The 13844-nt window shown below is 43.9% G+C and overlaps 1 non-coding gene and 1 pseudogene across 1 annotated transcript; both read left to right on the top strand.

The window, feature by feature from the left end:
• The first annotated feature begins 5226 nt into the window (after window positions 1-5226).
• Window positions 5227-5380, top strand: LOC136495081 (small nucleolar RNA U3). Its single transcript, XR_010768866.1, has one exon. It is a non-coding gene; the product is annotated as a small nucleolar RNA U3 (small nucleolar RNA).
• A 2124-nt stretch (window positions 5381-7504) lies between these two features.
• Window positions 7505-11675, top strand: LOC136492354 (peroxisomal ATPase PEX6-like; annotated as a pseudogene).
• The last annotated feature ends 2169 nt before the right edge of the window (window positions 11676-13844 follow it).

The following is a 13844-nucleotide window of genomic DNA, read 5'->3' as shown; positions in this document are numbered from 1 at the left end:
CAGGGCTACTAGAGCAAGTATAATAGCAGGCTGTAAGGAGACTAAATGTTAAGGTGGAGGAGGAGGGGAGGAGAGAGAAGAAGCGGGCTGTAAGTTTATAGCCGACTTGGACACAAGAACCAAAAAAGTCTATGAGAAAGACAAGTGGGCCATATATTAACTGTAAAGAGCCAACTACTATATGAGTATGCTAAAAAAATACTAAAAAAAACCTTATAACCAAAAGTCGACTGTATTATTAGTCTTGCGGAGCAACGAAGAAGTGCATTGGCGAGTGCAATTCAAGTAAAGCCACGCAGCACGCACGCCCATGCATCCATCTGGTCAGTTGCCGCGCGCTCTCCCGCATTGAATGCCCCCCATTAATCCATGCAGATTGAGACGTCGCGGGCGAAACCCAATTCCACTAGCACCTCCACGGAGGTTTCGCTTAATTAATTAATCGCCACGATAATGACGATTATGAAGTGAGTAGTAGGATTAAATGCCCCGGTTAATTAGCTGGTACTAGTACGGCCGGGGCGCTCGCTGATTGGCCCTGGCAACCGTGAATATATAAAAGCTGCTCGTCACGGCAACTGACGACTGTGATGGAATTAATTAACGGCACGTTTGTTAGCTAGTAGTAGTAATCTATTTTTTCCCTTCATTAAATTGGGTTAGGCTTGCAACCGTTGATTTCGTCCCTCCCGCGGCGCGCTGATGGCAGCGGGATCAATTGCCCTGCTCCTGCTCCCGTCGGTAGGCGAACGGCCGGTTTTTGGTTAATTTGGCCTGCCATGCCATGCCTGCCACGCGTAGTACCAGGTTTTGGATAATGATGACTGTTGTTGGCTTCATTTTCCACCGGAGACAAAAAAAAACGCGGCGAGAAAAGCCTCGTGGGGCTCTGGGCAGTACAAAGGGGAGTTATTCGGTTTAGATGAAGCACCGCTGTCTTCATTAACGTGTCAACTGTGATATGTGCGCATGCTTCAATGGTACGCGTTCAGGTAGCAGCCACCACCCACCAGCATCTGATGCATCTCCCACGGAAGAAATTAAAATGATTCGTTGGAAACACAAATCATGTGACCACGGTTAACTTGGTAGTTCTAAACCTCCTTAAAATGCAGGGTTCTAGAAATACTGCATGATTCTAGAACTAGGCCGGGCCAGTTGGGCTCCATGGGCTTACCTAAAAATAAATAAATGGGAGGATTAATTAACAGATGAGTTATTTTGTAGCCAAACCTTTTGCTAGTTGTTAGTCCACTAGAACAACTCCAAAAGTCTATTTATATCCTTCCCTATTGATAGGAATATAGATTTTGTGAAAAAAAAAATCTCTTGCAACAATTTCTTCAACTCTAGATGACCAAATATTTCTATCCTCTATTTTTGATTCCTCGCTCACCAAAGATAGAGAACGAAGCTTGGTCTCCAAAGTGCCCAACAAGATATATAAAAGTTATTGAATAGTGTAGAGATATAAAGGATGTTTTTTTTATTATAATGCCTATCTAATTGAGGATTTAGCGAGTTGGTTCCAAAAAGGCGGTTCCAGATGCTCTTAGACAAGTACAACTAGTTAACAATGGTAATAGTTCATTGATAGAGATATATACACTTAGGGCCTGTTTGGATCACAACCGAATTATCATAATCTAGATTATGTATAGGATTATTATGATCAGAATTATGGATTATAATAATCAGAGTGTTTGGCTTCATAAATTATGATGATTGGTATGGTTGCTTAAAGTGAGAAATATCTATCTTATCTTTTAGTTTGGTATGTTGGACAATCGATTAGGGGGTAAGTTATACTTTCAGAATCCATAATCCCCTAAAATCTGGTCTCACCTGGATTATATAATCAATCTTGTTTGTATCAAAATCTAATTATATAATTTGATTATTATAATAAGAGGGTATCCAAATAGGACCTTATTAGCCTGAGATCCAAATGGATAATAATTAGGGCCCTGCTTGATCCATTGTTAATAATCATCTAAAATAATTTGATTATGATCCAAAAATGCTAGATTATGCAGCGGGTTATTATAATCAAATCACTAGATTATAGAACTCCTATAATGTACCTGACACTTGCTTTTTTGGAGATTATGGATGCCGAAAAATCCAGCTTTCCCCACTTTATCTAATGTTGCGCCAAACTAAAGGGCATGAGAGGTATATATTTTTCACTCTAACCAACAATAACCCACCAAAACAATCTTGGATCCAAACACTTTGATGGATTATTATAATTCGTAATCTAAATTATAATAATCCTATGAATAATTTAGATTATACTCCCTCTGCTCTAAATTATACGACATTTTAACTTTTCTAGATGCATTGTTTTTATTATTATGCATCTAAACATAGAGTACATCTAAGTATATAACAAAAGTTATGTATTTAAAATGAAGAGAGTAATAATCACTGTGATCTACGACCCAGACTCTAGCTGACTACTACTATTTTTAGATAGGTATTTTTTAAGCCCGACCTAGCAATTAACCGATCAAACAGTGCCTCTAGAGAGGAACAACCGAACACGCATACTTTGATGCACTATCCTCCACGTATGTTGGAGGCGTTGAACCGCTATCCAAGTGTTTGTGTGCCGTTGGATGCCCGCAGGCATGTTGTAAAGACTGCACTGTCACGCGCGGTACTCCTAGGACTGTGATGGATGGACATGCATGCACAGACACAGTGCTGAACAGTTGAGGGGACGAGCGAGACAGGTGGTGCGGCGGGCATGTGCAGCAAAAAAACGTGTGGGAAGTTCGTTGCCCCCGGTGCCGAGGCCAGGCCGGGACGTCAGATCTGATCAGGGCCGGCGGGAGCTAGCTATGGCGACCTGCACCGGCACCGGCATTATTTATGGGTGACGAGATTTGCAGCGGAATCTGCCGGGTCGCACCGCAATTTATTGTGCGTGTGCGCGCACCTACATGACGATCTATACATTACATGCCCGTCGTCGTCTCGTCTCCCATATCAGCATGATATGATACCGCGGCCGCTGTGCATCGGATTGCTCACCTCGCTCGTCCCAGTTCCGCCGGTCCAGTCCATGCCCCGTGGCCTGTGTATATGATGCATGGTTCGGCTCGTCTTGTACGCTTGCGCTGTGTGGGCGTGGGTCAGACAGTGCGCTATCTATCCATTCTCCATGCAGGCCAGAGAGGCAGAGCTAGTTCTCAGCTCTGTGATGACGACGTCTCAAAGTCAGCGGCGGAAAGCATGAGTGAGCGAGCGACCGCCCTGGGTCCTAGCCCGGGTGGTGTGGTGTTTTCTTCGCTAGTTTTCGGCTGGAGAATTCTCGGCCGGACAAGGAGAACTCAGAACCGACGGTCGCGGAGCAGGAAAACCGATCGAACTCCTCCTCCCTTGGTTCCTCCCTGCACCGGTCGCTCTCGCGCGCGTGTCGCCGTGGGCTCGGATAGTCGTCGGCGCCCACCCGCCCGCCTACTCCCCCGATCGATACGACGCGACGCGAGCATTTAAAGCGCGCGAGCGCCCGGCTATCGAGCCTCTCCTCTCCCCAACCGCATTGATGAGCGTGATGGGGATCGTCGGGGACGGCGACGGGAGTTAATAACCAGAGGAGAGCAGGGCGCATGCAATGCAGACGCGAGAGCGAGACGCCAGACGCAGGCACAGGAGCAGAAGCTCTCGGACTCGGACGGACCCGTGGCAGGGACGGAACCGGAACGGGAACGCGATCGAGCCACGGCGCCGATGACCGTCGACCCCCGCATTTACACGCCCCGGGCGAACCACGTCGCTGTCGGGTTTAGGTGCCAACGCCACTCGTGCCTTCGGTCTGCCGTCTCCTCGCACGCCTGCGGCCTGCCTGCTGCCTGCTGCCTGCGGCCTCATCCTCCGATCCACACGACCAATGGCCCCTGTACGGAGCACGTGAATAAGGTGGTGTTGGGATTCGGTCACTAAAATTTAGGAGGTGTGTTGGGAGGACGTTGTATGAGATGTTTAGATACTAATAAAAAAATACATAATCCGTCAGTACTCCACGAGACAATTTTTTAAGCATAATTAATCCATCATTAGCACATATTTACTGTAGCAACACATTATCAAATTATGGACTAATTAGGCTTAAAAGATTCGTCTCGTAAATTAGTCGCAAACTATATAATTAGTTTCGTAATTAGTCTATATTTAATACTCCATGCATGTGTCCAAATATTCGATGGGACAACAACTAAAATTTAGGAGAGGCAACCAAACACCACCTAACAATCATGTGGATCTTTCAGCCCTGTTCGTTTGGCTTATAAATCGTACTTTTTCGGCCAACGAATAATATTTTTCTCTCACAATAAATCAGCCAACAGTACCGAAAAAGGCTTTCGTTCTCGCCCTTTTTTTGTTTTTGCTTTTGCTTTTGCTTTTGGATTGGACCAGCTGAAATCCACTCCGGCGGCGTGGAGCTTCAGCAGACTTTTGTTCTTCAGCCCGGCCCTGCACCACGCGGGAACCGTTCGGTCGGTTTGGCCTGTCAGCGTTGTCGGCAGTTTAGGCGGATGCCTAGAGGCGTCAGTCAGAACTATGGTAGGCCGTTCTTGGAGGGACAGGTGACATTGTTGTCCCTCTTTTTCGCGTACTAAAAATGCCGTACCAGGGAACCAGGTCAGGTGGCAGATACGAGAAGCCGCACATTCAGGGCGGAGAAGGAATGGCAACCGCACGAGAATCACACGTTGCATCGAGGGCCCTGTTCGCTTCTCTTTTAATTCGTACTTTTTAGCTTGTTTTTTTAGTCGGAATAGTATTTTTTCACAACAATCAGTCGAAACAGTATTTCAGCTTATTTTTTTTTTCAGCGAAGCGAACGGACTCATTTCTTAATCTGAGCATCATGACAGATCTGCAGGCCAACCTTGCTGTCAAGATCAACGGCAACCATGGGGCAGCAACATCCAGCATTGCACATGGGCCAAAGATTGAGCTCTGTGAAGTGTGAACTACAACCATCTAGGAATCAATTGAGCTTATCATATCTTTCCTTTTTCATGTGAGGCATCAACACTTCAACAGAGGTCAAGCTATTGCAGCCTCGATGGGCTCGACTTGAAGCCCACACATAGAATACCAGAATGGCCTGGCCCAGTACACAATATGCTGGCCACTCCCACTGATTAGTCCCGCCTGGGTTGCTCACACGCGTAGAAGCTGCTTAAAAGTTCAGCTCTCGAGCCTTGAAGCACGACCTTACTTGAACAGGATCTGTTCTATAGGATCGTATTGCTGCATCCTTGACTAATAAGAAATCAAGCACTTAAGCCTGATTGATGAGCAATGACCTGTGGGCCAGAGCGTCTTGCCTGTCTGGGGTGGCCTACAGGTTGTCTGACAGGCTCTTTTTTGCTGTGCTGCATTTGAAGACCATTTGTTTGAGCAAAGTATGTCAGCTGTTGTTGTGCTGCATTTGATGACCATTTGTTTGACCAAAATATTCCGGCTGTTTTTCCTCAACATTTGCTCTCAAATTAGAAGAGGCTATTTTTCCTCAACATTTGCTCTCAAATTAGAAGAGGATTTTTCCTCAACATTTGCTCTCAAATTAAAAGAGGCAGATCTCTTGCCTATTTTTGCCATTAATAATAGATATTTTTTACTATGGGCTGCATTTGAAGGGAGTAAGCAGGATATTCCTGTCACCGGCTGCGTTTAAATGGGGCAGATCTCTTGCTCGTTTTTGCCATTAATAATAGTCTTTTTTTAGCCGTGCTGCATTTGGGAAGGAATTTGACCACAATATTCCTGTCAACAGCTGTTTTTTTGCTGAACGTTGCTCTCAATTTAAAGGGGCAGATCTCTTGCTCGTTTTGCCATTAGTAGATCAAGACTTTAGGCAGATCTCTTGCTCGTTTTGCCAAAAAAAAAAAAAGAAAGAAAAAAGCAAGAGCCGAGTTTCTGAACCTTGTGAGTTGTGACCCATGTTTATACTACAACCGTGTTGGGCTATTGGAGTATTTTGCATCTCTGCAGTGTATGTAGCTAGTAGATCTTCAGAAGCAACAGTGCATCATCATCCATTTTTCAATACTGAAACAGATCCATTTCAGTTCAGGATCTGACCCATCGCTGCTTGATTTTGGTCTCTCCGGTGCTAGTCGTTGGTAAAGATTATTAATTACTTAAATAAGTAGTATGTTCATGGAAAATCATCAACTAGGATCCATGTCAAATAGAGCATCTGAATGAAACGCTCTGTGCAACGTCTATTTCTTTACCGGCTTTCCTCCTAATTATGGAGTGGTTCTTTTATGTACTGCCAGAACTAATTTCAGTGCCAATCTTTACATAACATTTGAACTTCAATGGCTACATAATTTTGCACACAAGAGTAAGAACAAAGCAGCAGTATATCTTGCTAAAACACGGTAACATAGGCATCTTTCTTACATGACATGTGTATGTATGAAAGTGACAGGGATGGATCATGCTGCACAAAAATTCCACAAAAAATGTATTTTTTAATAACCTCGCTTGTAGAACCAATAATTTATAATCTAGGATACACTGATAACCACAACATGCACCAACCATCTTTGGGTGATAAGCAATCCAAACAAAAATGTAGCATGCTGCAACAAAATCAATCCGCTTCTACAACCAGAATGCTTCAGGAGCAAAACAATATTCATGCCTATATACTACAGAGGACTTGTTTAAATGGGGCAGATCTCTTGCTCGTTTTTACCATTAGTAATAGAGACTTTTTTTAGCTATGCTGCATTTGGGAAGGGAATTTGAGCACAATATTCCTGTCAACATCTCTCCCTCTCTTGCTGAACGTTGCTCTCAATTTAAAGGGGAAGATCTCTCTTGCTCTCTCTTGCTGAACGTTGCTCTCAACAGCTGTTCGGCTGATGGTTTCTGAGGCTGATAAGCCGGCTGAAACTTTTTTGTTGCGAGAGAAAAACACTGTACCATGGATGATAAGCCAGGCTGATAGTGTTGAGTCATCATGATTCTTCCTACTTGATCCGCAGAAAGTTCACAGTTGTTTTGATCTCCTTTTTCCTTTTTTGTTCCAAGTAAAGCTATACGTTTCAAAAAAGCTAGAGCTGAGTTCCTGAACCTTGTGACCCATGTTCATACTCATGCTACAGCCTTGTTGGGCTATTGGCGTACTATTCTGCATCTCTGCAGTGTATGTAGCTAGTTAGACATATGTAACTATATAAAATAAATAATATTTGGAATATCGAATGAGTATGATTAGATTGATAATAAATATATTTTTATATTAAATCTATCCGGAGATATAAAGTAAAAAAAAACTGATTTAGTCACAATCTGCTTCTGTCTGGAAGTGCACTTTCTCTTCAGACGGAGGGAGTACTCGTTTCATAGCGACGCGCTGTTCCTATTTTTGTCGTGTCCAAACAATTGTTTTTTTGAAACAAATGTCCAAACAATTGTATGGATGAAATCTACATCAAAATAATTCAATCTTTACTAATCGCGTCCAATAATGCGATCCAACGGTAATAACGCTCAAATCTTCTGAAGTTGTCTTTCCAGAAAAAGAAAAAAAATACTGAAGTCTGAGCTCTGAACTGTGCTTCTTGGGTTGTTCAGAGTCCAACGTCGTCTTCGCCCTCCTATGGTCTGTTTTTGAGTCAAGTGGTCTCTCCTTCCTCCGGGCTCCCGTCACAGTGGTGGCGGCGGCAGCAGCCATGGTGGAGATGCGGCAGCGGAGGAAATCGCTGGTGCTCGCCTCCCGGGGGACCGCCCGCCGCCGCCGCCGCAGGAGCCGGTGCGCCTTAGGGCCGGCGTCCTCCGCTTCCCCTCCGGCGCCGGCGGCGGCGCCGAGTTCGGGGAGCTCTCGTCCTTCGTCTCCCTCCCTGCCACCGCGCTCCGACGGCTCGCGGTCGTCACCGGCACGCCGTTGAGTCCCCTAGTTCCAATCATTTGTTGCGAATTGGAGAGTCGTGCTGGGAAATTCGATCGGTTAGGGACTTCGAAGCGGAAACTCTGCTTGGTGCTTTCAGGAAGAACTTTGGTCGTTTTGTAGAACTAGAAGGCTGTACTTGTTTAATTTTGACCACGAATTTGATGGGATTGGCGATAGACTACTCGTTTGTGAAAATGAGCTCTAGTAACTGATAACGATGATTACAAGCTGCTGCTACAAACATTGACCACTCCATGCGTGCATTTGTATTTTGATCAGGATGCCATGCACTTTTGTTCAGTGGTCTACTTAGTTTTAAACTGATGCGATCTCTGTGCAGCCTTTTGAGCTTTAATGTTAAATTGCTACCACGTAGGAAACTCTGCTTTGTGATTTGTGGAGCGAACTGGATCTCATGGAATCATTATACTAGGAGTTTGTTCTTGTGAATTTTGGTGATGAATTAGATGGGAATTGGTGATTTCTGTTCCCAGACTGAGAATGGGTGCAGTGGGCAAACATATTATAGAAAATTGCAGCTGAAAAAATCAACCACTGTAGTCGTTTGTTTGTATTCTGATAAGTGATTTAGCAAGTTCATCTCTGACATAACCCAAGTGCAACTTTTTGAGCTTAGATGGTAAATGGGTACTGTGTAGGATTCAGTTCTGTTCATTTTAGTGGAAAATAATATGCGGCTACTGATCTGTAGGTGCTTGTCAAGAACACTGACAATAATGTTGGGAGGATTGTCAAAGCAGTATTGTTTGATAACCTGTCCCTTGACGAGTCCCGCTCAGAACATAGTAAGCAAGTGGTCTCTGCCTCTCCTGATCATGCAATGGGCTTCTTACCTTGTCGCTCGTTCCCTGCTACTGGTTTTGCATCCATGGATGAAGATGTTGCTTATGTCAGCCCACTTTTGGCATTCAACTTGGGGTTGCATGTTTCTTGCCTCAAGCTTCTTATTCAAAGAGGAGTCAGCCTTTCAAGTTCTGTTCTCAAGCTGAAGAGATTGATACAACTGCCAGTGCTGGAAGTGATCTTTCTCTTCACTTAGACCTTCTTCCATGCCCTCAAGTGCCTAAATATGCGTTGCATTTACGGGTTTCTGTTGTGAGGATTCCTGATTGTGGTGTGCTTGCTTCTTTAAAGATAAATTCATCCTTTGGAGGAAGTGACTACCAAGACATGGTAGATCAAGCTTTGAACGAGTACTTTAAGTTTGATAGGTTCCTAGCAAGAGGAAATGTTTTTTTGTATACAAAACAGTTGGAACTGTGGCTCAAGCTGCTGCCTGGCATGCAATAAGCAGGATAATAAACTGCATCCCCGTAATATGATCTACTTTAAGGTATGCCTATGTTTCATACTTAAAAATACTTTAGTAAGTAAATTCTTCACATGCAATTGAACTTGTAGCTTAAATCTAACTGCATTTGCTCATAATTGTAAATGCTTTATAGGATTGCTGCCTGTTTGTTGATATTTTAATCAATTGTTAGGTGACTGGCATGGAACCATCAGATGAACCTATACTTCGTGTTAATTGCAATGAAACAGCCCTTGTGCTTGGTGGAGCTGCTTCTGCCGCAATCCCCCCTTATTCCTTCTTTGCTGCTTCTGGTAATTCAGTACCTTTGCACGGTGAAATAGTGGATCATTCAGCATCTATCATTGCGCCAGCATTGTGCCCTTCGGATATTTTACCAAAAATCAAGTTTTCCACTTTTTTATATGGCCCGTCAGGTTAGTGCACTTCAACTATAGTTTCATGAAATTTGTATTCCCTTACTACTCAACCTTCAATTGAACTCGAGTCCCAAAAATGGCCGCTTTGTAGGATGTGGAAAGCGCACAGTGGTTAGGCATGTTGCTAACCATCTTGGTCTGCTTGTGGTTGAGTGTAGCTGTCATGATCTAATGACGTCATCAGAAAGTGGGGCACCTGCTGCAGTTGCAACTGCCTTCAAAGAAGCTCAGAAGTACTCATCTTTTTCTGTCTTTCCGCTTCTTAGTCTCCACTGTTTAAACTTATTCCTGTAGTTATGAAAATATCATTCTCTTCATTTCGTTTTCTTATGGGAACAACTACATTTACGGATTTGGCCACTCTCCAAGTGATGTTGTTTACATCTTTGACTTTGTTGAATAACTTTCTTTGTGAAGGTATTCTCCTTGTATAATACTTCTTCGCCACTTTGATGCAATTGGGAATGCATCCTCCAACGAAGGTCCACAGTCTGAGCAATCTGGGGTTGCATCGAACATGCATATATTTTAATTTTTTTCAGTTTTCCACTGTCAATCTCAGGCTAGATCTGCACGCCCATGTGTCATTTTCTTTGATGAGCTTGATTCCCTTGCTCCTGCACGAGGATCATCAGCAGATTCTGGCGGTGTTATGGACAGGGTTGTTTCCCAGGTATCATTAACTTCATCCCTGAGGCGGTGTCACAACTTTTCCTCACAAGTCTTCTGTCAAATTACTTGGCCAGTCTCTTCTCACTTCCCCCCTTTTCATGTCTACTAGTTACTTGTGGAGATCGATGGGTTGAGTGATAACAGCCAGGTGTTTCCCTCCTCCATGCCGTACTTGTTTTTGATTGCCATTTCTGGGACGCTTGACATGAAGGGACTTATTTTTACAAAATCGTTTGTAGGACCTTTTCATTATTGGGGCTACCAATAGGCCTGACCTTCTTGATTCCGCTCTTCTTCACCCTGGTCGGTTTGACAAGCTTCTTTATGTCGGTGTAAATACTGATGCATCATACAGGGAAAGGTCATTATTGTTCTTTTCAATTTGCTAATTTCAAATTCATGGCAACTGTTATCTCATTATAACTTCTATACAGGATCCTTAAAGCACAGACGCACAAGTATAAGCTCCACAAGAATGTTTCTCTTTTGTCAGTTGCTCAGCATTGTCCACCAAACTTTACTGGTGCTGATATTTATGCATTGTGTGCGGATGCATGGTTTCACGCAGCGAAGCGATCAGTGAGTATTTCTGCTACCTAGCTATGTCATGTTTTGCTTTCTTAGCTTTGCTCTGTTGATCTTACATGTGGTATTTTTAGGTTAAAACATTTGAAACCGATCCTTCAAGAAGTAATGACGCCAGTGCCGAAGAAGTCATTGTCGAGATCGATGACTTTATTGCAGTAAAACTCCAAATCATTTTGAGTAACCACGGTAATATTTTTTTTGTGGTTGTGTGCTAGGAAATAAGGTGTTTTGTTACTGCACAGGTGTTAGGAGATATCGCACCATCACTATCTCTGGAGGAGCTACAAAATTACGAACAGTTGAGGCAGAAGATTGAAGGACCTTCTAGATGATGTTGGCTAATCCCTAATTATTTCAACCTGATGACTTTGTCCTTCCAGATCACTCTCAGTTGACATTCTTAAACTATTAACATCTCCAAACATTCCCTATCCTAAATTTTCTTTTTTACAAGTTCGATCCTGAACTTGGGCACTTCTCTATTCATTCCGGATTTATCGAATCACATCCTGGTAGCAGCATCTGCTAGTTCGTTCAGCTAATCTGTATATACATCAGAGCGGCATTTTCTCTGAAGAGAGATATCCTGTCATCCTTTGTGAGCTCCACAACTATTTTGACAGAAGACTATTTGATGTAAATCAATTTTGTATAGTTAGTTTTGTTGCTGTGTACCATGTTGTAATGGCTAAAGAGAATAAGAGTAAATGCAACATCTTTATTGTTTAACACTTCAGTTTTTGTGCATTATTCAGCACAACTCTGTGTGAACCGAAGCCTCGAAGAAAGCTGTTACCAGTTTTCAGAGTATTTGTGGGGGAAGATCAACCCAAATCCTCGAATCATCTGCTCGTTTCAACCATTCATTCAGTCATCAGGCATCAAAAGTTGCTTCTCTGCTTCTTCTTTTTTTTTTTCCATCAGCAACGATTTGTCAGGGTCAGGGATAATTAGTGTCTTTTTCGTCAGTATAAGAACACTTGGCCTGGCATTGGCAAGATGAGTGCCGTATGAATCACTTTTCTTCTTTCCGTCCATCCAAAGGGAAGTCTGTACATAAACCATCTATTTTCAATTGGAATTTGTCATTGCAATGACTGGGACGAACTTGTCCACTGAGAAATGATCCGTTCGGATCAGGCTCGAAGAGTCCTGAAGGGGACATATCAAATCAAAGCGAGCCCGTGAAGTCAAGCACTCAAAGGTCAAAGCCTTATTTGGGAATAAAAGCTATTCCTGATGGAAGCATCCACCAATCCAGCTAGTTTGGGTACACACTAAGGCCTCGTTCGTTTTGGCTGGAACAGTCCGGAACGTGCATGTTCCAGGTGGATCGTCCGGACTCGGAATCAATCCTAGCCCAATCGGGAATGGTTGTTCGGTTAATTTAGGGCTGAATTGTAGCCGGTCCATATCTAGCGTTTTTCCTGTCTCATTTCACAGGATCAATTCCTGGCCTCCTACCCTCAGGAAGAAAAACAGGCCCGTTTTCAATATGTTCACCAGGTTTTAGTGAACCACTGGGATCCACTCAATCCAGCTCAGGAAGGAAAACTGGTCCGTTTTGAATACGGAACAAACGAACAAGGCCTAAACCAGCTAGCTCGCTTAGGCCTCGTTCGGTTGTAATGGAACCGATCTAGACGGATTGACCCAGGGTACGTACAGAGCAATACCGACCATCGCGAGTCCTCCGATCCGCAGGCACGAGAGATCTTGCGCCGATGCCGTCGTGAGGAGTAGCGCCGCAGCAGTCGCGAGCGTTCCGCGGAGATCTGTTCCTCCACTCCAGAGCTACGGTTTGATTCCAGGCGTTGTGCAACGATATTTCGGGCCGTATAGCGGAACAGTTCCGGGTATACGAGTTTTGTAGGCTAAATGAACACGTATTTTAGGAAGGAATCCACCAGGCCGGGATTAATCCGTAACCGAACGAGGCCTTAAGAGATTCATATATATCTGGGTTCCATCATCTGGAAGATGTCTCAGAAGATTATACCGAATGATGATGTAATTTGTCAGTGACCGAAGAGGAACTAACGGCAACGTTTGTATACCATAGTCTTGTTCCTTTTCTGTGAGTGTCATTCGGTTTTAAGAAATCACAATGTGTTCGGCCTCCTGAGAAACAAGTCCGTCCGCGCGAAAGCTGCTTTATGTAGGCCTAAATTCGCAATTCGTTTTTTTTTTGGTACGGCAAAAAATCTCTCTTCCCAGGTGGAAGTGGAATCGATCCGTTCACATGAGGCTCTCGCGTTCTTAACAATAACAAGTTTGTCGTCACTGAGATTTGGCTCTGTCCGAAACATTTGGATGGGACATCCGGACATGTCAGGTGTTGTAGCACCACTCGCCGCTGGTCGGCACGTACCGTATGTAATATAAGCTCGTGCCAAAAAAATGTGTACGTCTTTCCAAAAAGAATGCAGAGAGAAAGGGTACTAGTAGTAGTAATAATGCTCTCCAGTGATGTCATTCTCCGTGACTACGCACACATTCGGGGTTGACAATTAGGTGAACCAAAACACTTGTACCACATGCGTGACAGGACAAGGTGTGAACAGCTAAAATCCCGGCCATCGTGTTGTTTGTGAGTCAACGCTCGTGGCGCGACCGAGACCGACTGACCGAGCACGTCCGTCCACTCATCGTGCGTTTCTCGTAAACGTTGGCGCGCCAAATATGATCAATCATTCGTCAGGCTAGGAAGAGTATTATGGGCCAATGATTATCCATTTTATTACTTGCTCGGCTTATATCAATTTTAATCTAATGGTTGTTGTACCACGGCAACCAACCGGGGAAGCAGCCATCGTGTCGTCGCTGCATATATACCGACTTTTCCACTGCACGCTGCATGCTCAGAATCAACGCTGATGTAGCTGACAATACTTGTGGCCACTCT

Source organism: Miscanthus floridulus, chromosome 11 (genome assembly GCF_019320115.1).
Source record: "Miscanthus floridulus cultivar M001 chromosome 11, ASM1932011v1, whole genome shotgun sequence".
In the NCBI taxonomy this organism is placed as follows: Eukaryota; Viridiplantae; Streptophyta; class Magnoliopsida; order Poales; family Poaceae; genus Miscanthus; species Miscanthus floridulus.
This window is presented reverse-complemented; position numbering and strand designations above follow the sequence as displayed.